Source organism: Cupressus sempervirens, chromosome 10 (assembly GCF_028749045.1).
Source record: "Cupressus sempervirens isolate cs-2001-9-10 chromosome 10, ASM2874904v1, whole genome shotgun sequence".
Lineage (NCBI taxonomy): Eukaryota > Viridiplantae > Streptophyta > Pinopsida > Cupressales > Cupressaceae > Cupressus > Cupressus sempervirens.
Window position 1 is genome coordinate 383146715 of NC_143127.1, and position 15999 is coordinate 383162713.

The following is a 15999-nucleotide window of genomic DNA, read 5'->3' on the forward strand; positions in this document are numbered from 1 at the left end:
GTAAATTATTGGTGGATGAATATGAGGGAGGAGCAAAAATTAGGGGTACAATTTTTGACATGGGGTAAATAATCTGCTAAGAGATTTGAAGAGAGGCAATCTCATTCCTTTAAATTATTAGTGGTCCTTATGGAGTTGATCCTCATGGAGAAGGGCAACAAGGTAATTTTCATATTTTCCAAATGATTTACTGCTTTATTAGACTCCTAGTTCTAGTGAAGAAAAGCAATTTCTTCAAAAAATTTACCCACAAGACAAGCCTTAGACATGATACCATGTAACTTCCAATCTTATAGCCTAACTATGTTTCCATCTTAAGAACCTCTAACACCACCCATAGCTCCCCTTCATTGTTGGACCTAGTCCTAGGGAAGAAAGAACTACCTTTGGCATACTACATTTAGCACAATAAAACAAAAGCTTCATCCAGACAAACAAAGGTTTTGCTACATCAAAATTTGACTTCAGTAACTCTCCAAAGATAGCCTCTAGGATGTCCCTAATCATTTAATTCAATGTTTCAATACCTAATTATTTAATTCAATGTTTGAATACCTCATTAATGGGTATATTAAGACACTTAAAGTAAATTGAATGACAGTGAGAGATTCACAATTGTCTGAGATGAAATAGTCAACAAAATCCTCCAATACTGGAAGGTAATGAAAATAAAATAAAAGTTCCATTTAATTCAATAAGACTGCAATTCAATTTTGTAGAATGTCAAAGAAGCCACTAGGGTTTTACTTAAACAAGAAATTGCAAAAAAAAATGTACAATAATTTTAAAAGGGGATGAAACCAGTTGTAGTAAATCAACTCTGGATAGGTATGTGCTTAAACCTTATAGTATGTTTTTCTACTTATATAGAAGAGCTATCAATTTTATTTTAATAGAATTATTCATGGTCATGACTCATGAGAGATGGGTTCTTCTAGATTACTCATGAAATGTGGATCAATGAAGATTTGACTCAAACTAGACAATTGGCTCCTTGTAAATCATCACATTATTTGATACACTGAAAACACTACTCATTAGAAACTATTAATTATTATCAATAGCAATGTAGCACCATTATTTAACAAAACCTTTAGGGAAGATTTTACATGAATGAGTCTAATGATTAGGAAAGCCATGCTTAAACATCAAATTTAATGTCATATGATGAAGAGCTCTAACCTATAGATTTTAACAAACACTTTAGGAATAGTTCTAGCAAATGAGCCAATTATGTATGGACTATACTTGACATTTGTAGCAACACTAGCATAGTTTAAAAAAATGTAAGGAAATGGTGAGATTCTCAAAAGTGCAATAGCTCGAAACTGATGGAACTAGTTTCCTTCTCCTACTAGCCTGATTAGTGTGGATTTTTGAGGCCACCTTTCAAGCCATTTCTATGTTAGAAAAGAGATATGACCATTATAAGATATCTTAAAAATTCAATAAGCTAAATTTTATCAACATGGAACCACAAGATGATGGGCAAAAATTTACATGTATTTGGCTGCGAAAGGCAGACCCAATTAAGTAAGGCAAGGACATGCCAATACTGGCTTTTGCCATTATTATCAGGAATCCAATGTTGTATCTGAATGTCATTCTAGCTAGCCACATTGAAGGTGCAGAAGGTAGAAAAAAAGAAGGAAACAAACCCATTGGCCCAATAAGCACAAATACAAGTGCTTTCACACTAAAAGTTGTTGCTTCCCAATCCAAGATTGGTATAATCACCTACCACAAGGAAAAACATAAGACTTTTATGAGAAGAAGTTTTCTTTTTTAGAGCAAAGAAAGGCAACATCCATGTAATTTTTCTTCCAACACTAATGCAAGAACAAAATTAATTCTAGCCTGGCTAGTCACAAACAAATGATCATAAACTCTAGCAAAAGATGTGGAGCATTCTAAACTAAATATATCTTGCTCCTCCATCTACTTCTCCAACACTTACAAATATATACAGACCACCTGGAAAATGATAGTGACTCACAATCATTTTCAGCCAAATAGGCAGAAACAACTACAAGCATACATGAATGTGCATTCACATTAACACACATAGAGAAACATCAATGCTTCCCTCCCTCTAGCTTATTCTCATATTATTTTTCATATAAAACTAAATTATGTCAAGAAAAATTGTCAATTGCAGTGGATAAGTCAAAAAACTATCATAACATGCACTCAAAAAATAATGCCATCTCAATTAAGTTGGATGGTATACCAAATTTATCAATGATGAAAAGAAAATGAAAAGTTAATTTTATAAGTCTCTAAAGAAAAGCACTAGGAGTTAAAACATTTCAAAACCTAGTCAATTAGAATTGGCATTCCTAGATGATGAAATTAGCTACAAGTGCCAATAGAGAAAAGAATAATAAAACCACCTTAATCCACCAATATATGCAATACTTGTCTATTTTTTTAAGAACTTGCAACCTCCCAAATTCTTGGGGCTCTAGTTCATCTAAAAAACCTAATCTAACACAATCAATTTTTTCCTAACATGTTACCTGCCTAACATTCTGAATGACTTCCCTCATTGATTCAATGAAAGCAATGGACAACTTCTTGTTCTTGTCTTTAATATGAATAGGCCAATCTAGTTATGTATATTTGTACACATAGATCACAAAAGGAAAGGTTAATGAGAATGATTTATATAACCATAATTATATGTAAAACAACTCAGTTTAACTTATTTCTATAGATCAAAATGTTATAAAAATAGCACATCATGATCCTACAGGAGAATTTAGAATTATTACACTCAAAGTGAATGCCTTCTACTATATAGATTTCTTTTTCTGGTTACCACTGTATGTCTTCAGTCTGACACCCTCTAAGAAGTCCATGTGTGGAATGATAGGGTCTTGATCTGGATATTTTAACCCAAAAAACCAAAATATTCAAGTTAATACAATTCAAAAATCTTTTCCACCTTATCATAGCTTTCAATTAACAACTTGCTAAAGTAAAAGTCAAGCTAGATGGAATGTTCATATCAAGAAGAACCACATGAGTCTAAAATACATTGGTGAACTTTTTAATCAAGTAATGTTTCTTACTTGTAAGAAAACCTCAGAAACACAAAAATCGATAATATGAAAAGTTCTCCATAATTGCACATTAAATAAATAGCTATAGATCTAAATAATAATAAAAAGGAAACTCGACACCAACTTGTATTGGGAATAATTGGTGACAATTTTAACAACTCCTTTTAGTTTTTGAAACTTGACATACATGACTACCTGCTTTATAGATTTTATCTCAATGTGTTTCGATAATCCAAAAAGCCATCTTCCATTTAAACTAAGCTGAAATTTCAAATAATAGTAAATATAATGTGGCTCTCTTAGAAATGATATTGTCAAGAGGCTTTAGAGAACGCAAAAAGTGTTTCTACACCATGAAACTAACTTCAAGGTTGGATACACAAAACACAATGTAGCTATTTGTTTAAAACAATACATTTCAAATGCCTTAGGAAAAAAATGCCTTAGGAAATTTTAAAGGTGTCTTTGCAACATGAAAGTTGAAAATAATTTACTTAGGTTGGATACCTTAGATAAAATCTCTACAAATTCCTTCATATGATTTTAAATTGGCTTTGGTGCCATCATGTGAAGTTAGGAATTTAACCTGAATCTATCTTCAATAGACATGAAAGATATAAATCCTGGCACATAGCAATTCCTCAACTAAGTTGTATAAATAGAAATTAAAATCTTGTGTGATGTGATTAATTTGAAGAACATCAAACCTAAATTCCCTCTTGTGGATGCATATTCATCATCAAATAAGTGTATCAAAGACTTGCAAATTAGATAATCGTCTTAAGATATCTATTACACCAATGAGAGTCTGACACTCTCTAAGACCGAGAAAACTTATCTTTGCTAGGTTGGTTTGGTTATCTAGACTACAACCCTATGGACAATTAGGATAATTCCTACAAATTGTAATGTCCCCTTTTTATGTTTCTTGGACACTGCGTAAGCTATTGCAATATTTTAGCTGGTTCTATTGATTTATGAATGGTAATTCCAAATGCTAATATGGATAAAATGAACTAATGAATTAATATGCAAGTGTGGGTGTAATTGCAATTAATGCAACAAGTGTATAATGAGCAATGCAATGACAATGAATTATGTAATGGAGATGGGAATAACATATATATATATATATTTACAATTGTAATTTCAATGCCACAATGGAATACAATGAATCTAACAAGGTTGTGACTGCAATAGACCCTAGCAGTTTGAATAATTATATGTGATTGTCTCTGACTTAGCAATTATGGAATATGCACATACCCTACAAACTGTCTTTGATAGGAAATGTAATTTATGCTATTGTGTTAGGATAATTGAATGACAGAGTCATCTCTGATATTCTTTAATATGAATTATGCAATTTTTTGATTTGGAGTCATCTCAGATATGAAAAAATGAATATGCTCTGAATATGGTTCCATCTTTGATCTTCTGTATTAATGCTTGCACTTTAATATATAAGGTTGCAATAGCAACATAAATGCTTAGCCCCCTAAAAAAAATATACGACAATGCTACACAAAGATGACTAGTTAAAACATATCTCATACCTTGCCACTAATTGCCTCTTGAAGCTTTGGATGTGTTTATATCATCATCCATATTATCTTTGTTTAGCTGCTAGATTTTAAAGCAATTAGTTTAATGTCAATGTGTCCATACTTGCAAATTATTAAGCTATGACCAAGGTAAGACGTTGAGTACTGACCTTGTCTACCCCTTCTGCTTTTGCAGTTGAAGGATCATGATACAAATCACACCCTCCATAATATAAAGAAGAACCAAGGAAAGCATTAATCAAGTTCTAACTCTTGCTACTTTGATACTTTTATGAATTTCTACTTGCGTACATAGAAAAGAATTTCAAATTTGTATAAATACAAAATTCATATCTCTCTCAAGAGCAAGCAAAGATGCCATTCCCAAACCTTCAAGCTATTAATATTATAATAGTAAAGGAATGCACAAATAGCAAAAGTGTAGGGACTTGCAAAGCATACAAGACATTTTCAACTAGAAAGGAAAAGAAAGGAAAATGAATTGAAAAAAAAATTCATGAAATGATGTACTTTGAAATCAACAAATACCTTCTTATATTATTCAAACATTATGTTGTAGACTTGTAGGAAAATGACAATAGGAGGCCAGAGTTGCAACAGTGGCCTGTGCTCTAACTATTTATGTACTTAAAGGTTAGACCCAATAAAACCAAGAAGGAAACATCTCATTCAGAATATCCATAACAAACAAGGGTTGTAGGGTAGCTTAGTTACTGCCAGAGTTGGGGTAGGTTGGCTATAGAAAAGCTTGATAGAAGGAGGAACTAGGAGTCTTCGTGGACTAGGCATCATGGTTGGTTTCTATAGATGTAGGTATAGTGTTATTATCTGATAAAAAGAGGAACCATAGTTTAGTTGGCAGAACACTATAGCAGAATATGTAGCCTCGTTTCTGTGAATGAATTGTCATATCATGTTATTAACTAATGAAGAGAAGAGCCACAATTCAGTTGACAAAAAAGTACAACAACAGTGTAAATGATCTTATATACACTACAAAAACAATGTGAGATATCTTACACTTAAACATCTCTCACATTTAAATGTATATGAATTGAACTTCAGAGAGATGAACCATAAATAATTTCTTGCCTACACTAGAGTACAATTTCTAGAACAGTACAATAGCAATGTAAAAGATCTTATATACATTACAAGAGCAATGTGAAAGAACTTAATTTAAGTGCTGAAAATGAAATAAATGAGATAACTATCTATAGCGAGAAAAACATTGGCATGGGGTTTGTATTAAATTGACCATCAATTCTATAATTAGAATAGAGAAGCAACAATTCAGGTGGTAGAACACTATAGCAAAATATGTAGCCTCATTTTTATGAACAAATTGTCATATCATGTTATTAACTGATGAAGAGGAGCCACAGTTGACAAAACAGTACAACAGAAATGTAGAAGGTCTTATATACACTACAACAACAATGTTCAAGAGTACCATGAAGGCAAGAAACAATGATTTTTGACAGAAGCAACACTTCACCGATTTGAACAAAATTGAATTGTAGTATTGGGTTTGTAATAGGATTCTTATGACAAGATTCTTGTGAATTAAAAAAATGCATATTTTCATAGCAATAACATACTTAATATGAAGAGAAATTTTGTCCATTAAAAGAGCAAGCATAGTTGAAAATAGAAGGTAGTTTCATAAAGGAATGACACTGTCGTAATTATAAAATTCCCTACTGCTGCAATTGAGGTTAATCATGAAACCATTTACAGACAAGGAGCATTTTTAGAGAAATATCTCTAACTGGAGCATAGGCCAAGTAAAGCAGATATAGATAATGTGATAAAAGGTTTCTAGCAAAGGAATTAGCTAATTACATCTATTGAATACCCAACACAGAAAGATTGGATGTCTCACTTTTTGTTCATATTTTCGAATTTTCTCTTAAACACACTAGTTAGGACACAACTAGAACAAATAATGCACACATTAGAAGATGTATGATACAACTAGTCACTATTGACATGAACTACATAGAAAGGCACAGTATGGAGAAGAGATAGAAATCCATGGTTGTGAGAATTAGTTGGAATAGAAGAAGCTTTAAAAATGAAATACACTTGTTACAATGTATCGTAACAACATCAATGCATTAGAAAATGTATGATAGTACAATTCACTACTGACATTCATAACAACACAGAAAGGCATAGTATAGAGAAGAGATAGTCATCCATGTTTGTGAGCATTAGTTGGAATATAAAAAGTAGCTAAAAAAATGAAATACACTTATTACAATGTATCATAAAAACATTACTGCATTAGAAAGTTTTGAAGGGGATTAGAAGACATAGCACTATCAATGTAGAATGGTACATGAATCATGTGAATAGAAGAAAATCATGGGAAAAAAGTAAGAGCTCTCATCAAAAGTAGATATTAGACATTCAAGCACAATAACCTCATGGTAAAGAATAATGACATATAACTCTTACATATTATTTCTTAAAAGTTTTTGTAAATCAATGTTTATAATGTAATAGAAAATACAAAAGAAATCAACCAAAGCTCCTCTTTGAAATAGAAAATGCAAAAAAATCAGTCATAGCTCCTCTTTGAAATAGAAAATGGAAATGACATGAGCCCAACAATATTAGCATCGAAGATTTGACAAAAATAATAAGTTCTTTTGATTGACTAATGCAGCTATAGTTGCATACACAGCCAAGGAAACAAGACAAATAATTGTAAATTTAGAAAGAAAGAGAAATAGGGCATCCCATAATTTCAACAAAGCCAGAAAATAACTCTTTCATTTCTTTTTATCATACACTATTACATTAGATACAAATATATGCAAAGATTAAGCCCTATACATCTTACAGAGCTACATGAGCATTAACTAATAGTTGACTAAAGGTTTGCATGATGACCACATTAACCACAACATTTTAGTGCATAAGAAATGGAGTTTAGAGCTCCAGTTTGGCAATGAAGTGAGACTTATCAAACTAAAGTGAGAATTAACTATTAACACTGTGGGCAATGTGGTAAATAAAATGATACAAAAATTGATAAATCCACTGTCAACCAATAGCTAGTAGTGAATTTTGTGGAGAGAATTCACATCTTTGAGGCATGTGGATCATAAGAAAAGTATGTCGAGATATCTGTGGTGTGTTTGAATGGCTTGTTTCAAGCTCTTGTTGAAATGCTTGAACTAGACTCCCTAACTTATGCCAAGATTATCCATGGTGCAGCTAATCAATTTCTTGCTATAGATCCCTTGTGTCATACTAGAAGAATAGGGAAAAGGCCATAAATTGCCATTGTAATCACTAACACCCTTTTACCAGCATTTTTTCATACCATCCATGGTGATAAATTGGGGAAAATGTGTGGACATTTGTGAATATCCTTTAGTCCACACAAAATAGAAAGACCAACTCTCACCTAATACAATGCTAAACTATTGAAATATTGTTTTCATCTCTCTTGGCCACCCTTTAATTCTCTATAAATTTTTCCTATAACTGGAAGTCCAATGGACATGGTATTTGTACTTCAAGTAGCAGGCATTTTGTTATTTTATAGTTACGTACATCCATCCCTCTATACTTTTTATGTTTTCTATTTAACATCATTGAGAAGCATGCAAGGTGTATAGATATTTTAATTAGACTTAATTATGATGAAATATAATAATAGATTATATGGTGGTTTGGAAGAGCTATGAATTCAAATTAGAAAGACAAGTAACATTATGAGAGCTTCCCTCTCAATTCCACTAAATTTTCATTCAATAGAAGAAATCATAAAATTAATCTCACAAAATGAAAATTTTAAAACTAGATGACATTAAGCAATCTATGTTAAGGCTTGCAAAAGGCTTGAAAAGGGTTTAAACTATATATGATAGATTGGTATTAGATATAGGCAACTTAAAATTGGATATAGTAGAGGAAGTCTACTGTTCTCTTGAATGTGTTCAAGAAAAAGAGATATATATTGTTTTGACATTATTATTAAAACCAAAATTGAAATATTTCATAATGTTTAATTCCATAGTAAAGTTAAAACAAAAATGATGGAAACAGGGGAAGAAGAAATAGAAAAGAAACATGAAAGTTATATTAAATATTAAAATGAAGCTATGCACCAGTCTAAGCTTCAGCTCTTTCATAGCATAGCTACATTATTTTTTCTCAACTCATGGCATCATCTTTTACTCAACTTGAAGCTTGCATCTTACAATTCTACATAAGCTAGATCCCACTAAGAGTGAAATATGGAGAGTGAAAGGTGCATGAAGCATCCAAGGTGGTATATAGATATTTTTATTAGAGTTATATGATAAAATATAAGAGTCAATTCTATGGTATAAGAATTGATTCTATGGTTGAATGAGAGAGAAGGGAATTCAAATTAGAAATCTTGCCTCTTATTCCACTACTTAAGTTTTATCTAACCAAAGCAATCACGAAATTAATTTCAGGAAATGACAAATTAGTCTTGGATTTCCAGGCATACAGTAATGAAAAGTGTCTTTGATACAATTAACATATTACTAAAAATTCATATACTATTCTGACATTATTATTGGAACCATTTGAAATATTTTATTAACATTTTAATCTCATGGTAAATTAAAATCCAAAATCTCATGGTAAAGCATAATCCAAAATGATGAAAATAGGGAAAGCGTGAAATTTATAGTAAATAATTGAATGACACTATGCAACAATCTAAACTTTGGCTCTTCCTAGTCATAGTTGCATTATCTTTTCTCAACTCAAGGCATCATACTTTAGGCTTGCATCTTATAGCTAGAAAAGTTGGATTTGACCAAGAGAGTGGATACAAACTAAAAACTCAAACAATGTATAGCAAAATAAAAAATTGTAGAGGAGAGAATACTAACTTAAAATTAAAATAGTTCCTTTTTTATAGGTAAAATTAATATATTTCTTGCTATCCACAAAGCATGTAAAATTTGTAGATGGGGTAGTAGATGGATTGGAGAAATTAAAGTGAAATACACTCAAACCTAGCACTAGATCTACTAAATATTTATCTTGATCCTTAATGTTGTAGACATGATGGACTATACACAGATAACAACTTCTGACATAGTTGTTTGTACAAGACCTGAAGTAGTGGTGACTACTTTTTTCTAGCTTTATGTATTATTTTTATTGATTGAGTTACTTGGAGTTTGTTCAAAGAGTAACTGACAATCTTTCAAATATAGATAAAAGTTCAGGCATTATTGTTGTGCATAACAAGATAGTGCCCTAATGTGCCTCAATTTCACAAAAAAAAATTTCTGCAGTGACTATAGAAATAAGGATTCGAAGCCCCATTATAACTTTTTCCTTCCACTTATCGGAGTTGACCTAGAGCATAGAACATTAACAAACCACTCTGAAATTTACCCTCTTCTTTATCTCAAATTTTATACATGTATGGTTCAAATAGTTAATGTTCTGAAAATTCCATAAGTGTGCAAAGTGTTCACTATACTTTCATTATAATAAGAATAGCAACATGATACTAGTTATCGTCACCATTTTTTTACATAAACATTTGCATGTTACATGAAGACCTTTGGGGGTGCAAAAAAAACCAACACATACTCAGGAATCTAAACAAATTGGAAAAAGTAATAAAATTAGAAAACTCAAGTGCCATATCAAGATTGTTCATCATGTTTACTAACCATAAAATAACAACCAAAAAATATTAGAATGACCAATCAAAAAACATACATACTCAAGGATATAAAAAAACTAAAAAAAATTTAAAAAATTGGTTCCACAGCAAGGATGGTCATCATGTTTACTAAACATAGTAAATAAATTAACAAATATTAGAATGTTACACCATTCAGTAAATATACTAATGAATTGGAAAAATCTTACAAGCTCATCTCTCTCTAGAAATAATAAATCTTGAGAAATAAAGAAAGGAGACAAAGCAAGAAGAGAAAAATAATTGTAGATCTTTGAAACAAAAGACTGGTATAACATACAAATGGAAGACATAAAAAAGATGACCATTTAGGTCCTGTAGGTTTAAGAATCTCATAGGTTTTGTACCAAACCTGAAGGGGAAAAATGTTTGTATGTTAAAAAAGGATATATGTGATTTAGCCTGAAACACAACTTTTACAGAACAATTTCATGGTCTAGTTAGCAATCTTAAGTTTGGAACAGTACTATAAAGTTGAATTTTCAAAAATAGATGAAATCAATCTTCTCAATGGACATAGAGGGGTCAACTACAAAAACTATGACTTTAGGTTAACAAATATTTTTATTAAATCCATTTAGCTATATCCTAAGATTGAAGTGGGGATAAGAATTAATTTTGGGGCGGTCATTTTAAGCTGAGGCAAGACCCAAGCCAAAATAACAAGCTTAGAAAGCAAGAAACCCTCTCTTGTGGTAATGAATCACATGTCCATTTGCCAGTGAAATAAGCCCTTATTTTGGTGGTGGATCATTCTCATATTTGTCAGTGATCTAATCATTTTCAATGATTCTATCCATGCATTAAAGGTTGAGGGAGGAATAGGAAGTCAAGTTTGGGCATGACATTTCAACTGAAGAATTTAGATAAATAAATAAAAAATAATGTTATCTGGCTCCCCAAAACAGTAAGGAATAAATAGAATTAATGCAGGTAGGAAAATTGGTTCATAAAAAGAACAAATTATCACATCAATTTTAAAATAAATATATTTGAAGCAAGCATAAACATTTGCAATAAGGCAAAACAAAAATTCAGTACAATGAGCATGGATACAAATAGGGAATTCTAAGCCTGTATTTGATGCAACTGTCTCCTTTATGGAAAAGCCCTATTCTTTCTTAGTTAGCCATCTATTTGATTTTTTATGTAGGAAAACTTTCCTTAGTAGCAATATGTCGAGTGGCAAAGCTCTTTCATAAAATACCTTAGCCTAACTATGCACAATGCATTTAAGGGAAACATAACTTAATTGTACTATTTTCAAAGTGATAACTAGATAGCAAGTCTTCTAGAAAATCTTCCAAATAGCCTAAATGCAAGAAAATTGTGAGAAATACTCTACAATAGCAATTCTTATAGAGCCTTTCTAAAGACTCAACTGGAAACAAAAAAGGAATGCCTCAATATAGGTTTCAATCATGCCCAAGTCATTTAAGGGAAACATAAATATTAAACAATATTTACTATCATTCATAATAGGTCCTTTGTACTCAGTAACATAGCTTCAAGTGCTACATTTTCATGGCTAATTGAACACATGTAACTTAAGCCTAAAAGAAAAAGAAGGGAACCACTAAAAATTTATAGCAAGTTGAAGTCTATAAAAGACATCACAAGAGTCCATCTAAATATAAGGCCTGATGATTTGTGCACCACCAATTGGATGTGAAAGCACTTAAATTAAGAGTGGTACATTAGGACCCTATATTGTTCCCATAAGCATTCATGCAAAAGAAATGGTCAAGGTGAAGAAACATGTAGGTTTAGGGGCTTTATGAGATGGAGCTGAATCAAGCATGAAATTTAATCCATTGTCTCTATTTAATAGAACCAAAATAAGTATTTGCTCATCTGGAATCTTTATATTTTTTCAGACTGAGAAATCCTAGATTTCTAGAAATATGATAAGACATACATTATACAAACTTGAAATAAATGAACAGTGTAAGCAGAAAATTCTTTGAGGCAGCAAAAGAAGAGGAAAGGTTTGCCATACCTTTGATTGCCCTCCAAAATCACATGGTCATAGTCCTCTTATCCATATGCCCTACACATTATAATCTAATATTCAGGCCCTAATTCCATAGAAGAAAACTTGAACAATAAAAGTCCCCACCATTCATCTTTCCTCATACAAAAATAAATTAAAACCCCATTATCTTCAAGTTGGATAAATGCATACAATCCATCATATTCAAATTAAGGGTTGTGAATGCAAAATAAAAAATAAAAAAGGAAAATAAATACATGCATACCAGCATTGAAATCCAAAGAGCACAAACCCTAGAATCAAACACGGGCTACCAATTCATATCTACTACTCTAAATCAAAAAGAACAAAATATAGAAAGAGAATTTCCTAACTTTTCACTTTCTGTATTGCCATAATCAAATGCTCCCAATTAGCACATCTTCAAATGAACCCGCATGGGTGAGTAAGAAATGTTTCTTTTTTTTATATGTAAGCCCCATGTTGGTCAAAATTTTGACCAACATAAGGCTTACATGTAAAAAAAAAAAGAAATTTTTGCCTTAACATTTTGACCAACCTAAACTTATTTAGTTGATGGTCAAAATTTTTGGTAGAAAAATGAGGTTAAATGTAGTAGTGCTCTAAGGTTTGGATTCTAGCATCATGCTCATCATCTCCCCTGGTGGGCTACTCTGCCTGTGCCTCCACTTGTTGTTGCCTCAATGTCACCTCCTCCTCCTCCACCACCACCTCTCTAGTAGCCTATGCCCTCGTTTGCCTCCTCCCACATTGGGAACCCTCCCAAACCTCCATTCATCTCCCTCCTCCTCATCCTCCTCCACCTCCACCTCTTCCTCCTCCATGTTCCCTTGTTGTGGGTAGCACACTGGCTTTGTAAAATGTGGAAATGGATGTCTTTGCATCTCATATAAATAGGTAGGATCTACCCCTGCATTAGCTACATCTAGGAAATAATCCTAGGGAGTCCACATTAGAGTTATTGTCTCTTAGATGGTTGTATGGTAATCCAACATAGGCAACCATCCTCATGCCTCATCAGAGTGAAAATGAGCATAGGTGGTCGTCTCCACTGAAATCACTTGTTTCTCTATGAACTACCTCCATACCCAGCTAATCATGAATCTCTCAACAAACACCATGTGCTTGCCTACTAGTGGTTTTCTATATCGCATTTAATCTAGCTCCTAGTCATCTGACCATCTATGGCACTCTCAATAGGGCCACCATGTAAATGTTGTCATCTCATCAAATATTTGCCAATAATAGGTAACATCCCCACTATGAGTCTGGAGGACAAATCCTGCATATCCAAAAATGTATGGCTAGCTCCGTCCCCATGCTTGCACCCATTGTTGGATCACAACAATGTGCTCCCATGCCTAGATCTAAACTAGCATTGCTCTGCATGCCCAGGAATGACCCTCATGGTACACTACCTGATGTAACTCATGATACATATCTACTAGTATCGTTGGCCCCCATGCCATCCTGCATGACTATGCAATCAAGTCCACCATCAATCTACCCCATCCCAATGGGAAGCCCTTCTAGCTCTTGTCAGTCACCAAGGCTTGAGAAACTAACAAATATAACAAGCTTGGCAAGGGGTAATCCATGCCATACTTAGTAATGTGTCACTCACAACTCAGATTGCAGTCTAGGATGGTAACATCCTAAAACATTTGTTCCATCACTGCTTGCCCCTCTATTGAGATCTAGTCATAGTACACTTGTGACATATTACCAAACTTGGAATTAGTATACCTCACATCAATATCAGAACTTGCAAAACATGACACAGCAATCAAACATACAACTCATTGGATCACCATAGCAAGGTACATAGAGGATGCGATATACATCCTCTAATGTGATCGAGGCCTCCTCGGTCGACAAGTGAAAGGTGTTATGCTCACTATGCCACCACTCAGTTAGTGTAATCAATAGCCCATGGTTCACCTGAATATGGGGCATTAATATCACCCATCTCAAACCCATACTCGAATATACCAGTAAGCTCATCATCTGTCAAATGTTGTATAACTTGCAACCCCACCACTTTGGAGGTTCTGATGAGAAGTGCTAAAAACACTTCCTGCAACACAAAATATGCAAACACTAGTACAACATCATAAACATGATAAAAAACACACAATTCAATGACAAATGTTTCAAAAACAAACTATGCAACATTTCTTGTTATATTCAAGTGATATAATATGTTGATTCAATGTTGTACAATACATTTTTGTATACTAGTGTGATACATCTTTTTTTGTGTGATTTTTGCACCGGCACGTGCAACAAATGGGTACATTCCATATGATATAACCTAAAACAACAGTGTGATACATTTTTTGACTTGAAGTATCATGTGATATTTTACAAAGTACCTATGTGATACTTGTAAAATATTGCATGATATTCTGGGTTTTTACCCTCAAATTGTGCAAAAAGGTACAAAAAAGCTTATAAATATGAGAAAAAAATACAAACTTACCGGCATCCCATAGCGGTCTGATCGGTTGTGCAACCAGTTGCACTCAAAATGGTGTCGATCAATCAAAATGCCTACACATGCCATTTTCTCTCTTCTAAGAACTCTAAGCTCTCCAAATTCACAAAAGAAAAAATGAATTTGAAATTGATACTTGGACCCCTTTTATAGCCACCGACCTCATTTTGACCTAATTTTTAAACTCCTCAGAATTCCATGAAAATTGCACCCCTAGCTAATTTTGACATCCTAGATCCACTTTCAGGATTGAAATCAAAATTTGAGTTCATCTTAATAGTCAAAATTTCATTTTAAATTTCTACCTTCTTCTAAGCAGTTAGTCAACCTTTTAAGGTCTAATCTTCAAATCATTGCTGGGGCATCTTCATTTCTTCATGTCTTCATCATTTCTATGCTTCATATCTACTTAAAATTCACCTTTTCATGTCTAAAATCACCTTTCTACTCAATTTGACCTATTTTTATGTTTTATCCTTCATGGTCAACTCTAGTCAAACTAGGGCATTCTATCACTACTTTGTGGTCAATCTTTGGTTCTAATCATCTATCTGTCATCTTTGACATTGTTATATCTCAATTTGCTTGTGTCTAGCTCATTTTTGCATCCTCTTACCTCATTTCAATTTTGATCCTGAGGGGACAAAAATACTCTATCATTGCTTGTTACAGCTATCTATTTCTTAGGAGCACATGTTTGATCTTTTCATTTTATCTCAATCTATCTACTTTACTAGGTGTTAGCATTATTCTTGAATTTTGACATTGTCTTTTTCCTAGTGTTCATTACTATTGCTATTAGGTTGTACACTCAGGATTTGTTATCTCTTTCTACATTTCATTCTTCAGAATTAGATATCTATATCTATTGCTGCCTACTTGGCTTCTATTTTCTTTTACGTAATGTATTTCAAGATTGATCACACATTAGTAAAAGAGGAGCAAATTTAATCACCTAAAAATGGTCATCTCAACTATTAGCCCCCTTCTTAGCATTTTGGCTAATTTAATTAATCATTTACCTAGACCAAATTGCTAATAATTAATTAATTTGATTATAGCCTATAGTTTGACTATCCTATCCTAAGTTCATTATTTGATTAAAAGAACATGTCCCCTTTTAATTAAATAAAAGACCC

General features: G+C 32.6%; 1 pseudogene; it reads right to left on the reverse strand.

Annotated features, from left to right (window-relative positions):
• Nucleotides 1-1160: 1160 nt before the first annotated feature.
• Nucleotides 1161-14929, reverse strand: LOC149534271 (uncharacterized; annotated as a pseudogene).
• Nucleotides 14930-15999: the final 1070 nt, after the last annotated feature.